This window comes from Octopus bimaculoides, chromosome 13 (assembly GCF_001194135.2).
Source record: "Octopus bimaculoides isolate UCB-OBI-ISO-001 chromosome 13, ASM119413v2, whole genome shotgun sequence".
In the NCBI taxonomy this organism is placed as follows: Eukaryota; Metazoa; Mollusca; class Cephalopoda; order Octopoda; family Octopodidae; genus Octopus; species Octopus bimaculoides.
In genome coordinates this window covers 25,261,397-25,263,854 of record NC_068993.1, presented here as the reverse complement: position 1 = coordinate 25,263,854, position 2,458 = coordinate 25,261,397, and positions in this window count along the sequence as shown.

The window sequence follows — 2,458 nt, the reverse complement described above, 5'->3', positions numbered from 1 at the left end:
ATATATATGCATATATATATATATATATATACATATATATATATATATATATGTGTGTGTGTATGTATATATATATATATATATATATATATATACACATATATATGTATGTATGTATGTGTGTGTGTGTGTCCATATCCTTGCATCTGTTTGTCTCCCACCACCGCTTTTATGCGTGCTTAAGTCCTTGTAACCTAGCAGTTTGACAAAAGGAATGATAGAATAAGTTCTGTGGTCAATTTGTTTGACTAAAAATCCTTCAAGGTGGTGTCCCAGCATGGCCACAGTAAAATGACTGAGACAAGTAAAAGATAAAAGATAAGGTGATCGTAGCTGGAATTACCTTTCCAGCAGAGCTGACCTAGGGTTAAACAGTAACATGGCTAGTTTGTAAAAAGAACAAACAAAAGCTAAGTCTCAGATAGACTTGTCCATTTTATAAACCACAATGTAAACAGGATAAAAAAATAATTTCTTAGCTAGAGCACAAATCTATAAGTATTTAAAAATCTTTAAATAATTTTGTTTCTATGCCTATGGACATGTATATGTTTATCTCTTTTGTCATTTTGACACTATTTATGAACATAGTGTACTCTAAAAAAAAATTGTGTGTGTAGTTATAACCACATGGTTAAGAAAGTTGCTTTACAACCACATGGTTCCATGTTCAGTTCCACAATGGGATTCAGGGAAAGTTTTCAAGCATCACTGTGTACACGGAAACTCATCATATATGTGTAAATATATACACATGCATATATATGTTTATATTAGTGTATGTGGTGAACAAGTCGGTTGATGAGAAGAATGACTTGGCTCTTGTTTCTGACGAGAACAATAAAACAAGTACTTGACAAATTACTAGGGTCAATATAATCAACTAAAACCCCGGAATGGTTGCAATCAATAATGAAAGGATGGTCCAATTATCTTATTTTAATCTGAAGTGAACTGTTCCATTACTGCATGCACACCACTGCTATCCTGTTTCTGGTATTACTTTTTTTTATCTCTAGCAAACTGCTCTCATAATCTACCTCAAACTCCTTGATTTAATGTCATATAGGACATGTGGGTGGTTGCTGTTGGTGGTAGAAATTAAGTGGTTTGAGTTCAATTCATACCAATACTCATTTATTTATCCCTTGTTAGAAATGAAGAACTGACAAACTCTAAAATTTTGAAGAAGAAAAATCTGCTGAAGGGAAGGAGTGGAAATTTACAAAGTTATATTAGAGTTTCATTGGTTAAAAGAAAATAATATTTTACATGAGAAAGCAAGATTATAAATGAGGTAAATAGATACATGGAAGCATCCATTTGTCTTTCTGTGTGTGTATGTATGTACCCTACTTAACATGGATGTACAGTTAGAATGCCATAATACAGAAGTGTTCATCTTGAGAAATCTCATATAAATGTTTAGTGCTAAGAAGTTTTAAATGTCAAGATGAGAAGGTTTATCAAGGCAAATACTGCAGTATTATGGTGTTCTACCAATACATCCACATTAAGTAGGATATAAAAATTGTCATTCACTATTTCTACTGCTTTTGTTGCTAATATTGTGTGTGTGTGTGTGTGTGTGTGTGTGTGTGTGTGTGTGTGTGTGTGTGTGTGCACATACACACTCATGAAGGATGATTTTCAATAGTTCAGTGTGAATGGAATATTTTCCCAATGACCAAATTTGGCTGCAGTTTTACAATAAACATTCTTTTTTCCTCATCAGTTGCCTGTGTTATAAACTTAGAATATATGTAGTTGGGGGATACATAAAAGATAGTGTATATATGCTTGATAAAAAAGGAGCAAAACATCTATAATGAGTTTATTTGACTGTGTAGTGGTCCCTTCATATAATATGATACATATTAGACTTAAATCCAAGGAAGGTGTCAGATGATTTGAGGAGGGTGCACTAGCATGTTCATGTTTATCATATCAATACATATACACATATTAATGCTTATACAAGGTTATTTCCAGTTCAAAAATGGTTGGGGGATATTGGAACCCATAAGAAAGCCATTCACTGTATTTTGTCATAGAGAAAATTCTTGCTGTAGACAAATGGTATAAATATACCAAAATCAGCTCACAGCACCACTTACTTAGACTGGCTTTCTTACAGGTTTGAATATACCCCAAGTATATTTGTACTGGTAATAAGCTTGTATTTATACACATCACTGCTTAGCACTACCTCTTCATAAGTAATGCTTATATATATATATATATATATATATATATATGGGAGAATATACAAAAAATAACAACAGACGAGGACAGGTGGTGTAAATAACAAAAGTATATATTAGTATGACGCTCGGGAATACGGAAAGTCTTTGACGTTTCGAGCTACGCTCTTCAACAGAAAGAATACGGAGACAAGGAGAAAAACACGGAGAAAAAAAATTGAATAGTGTTCAGTCAACGGTCAATCAAAATATAT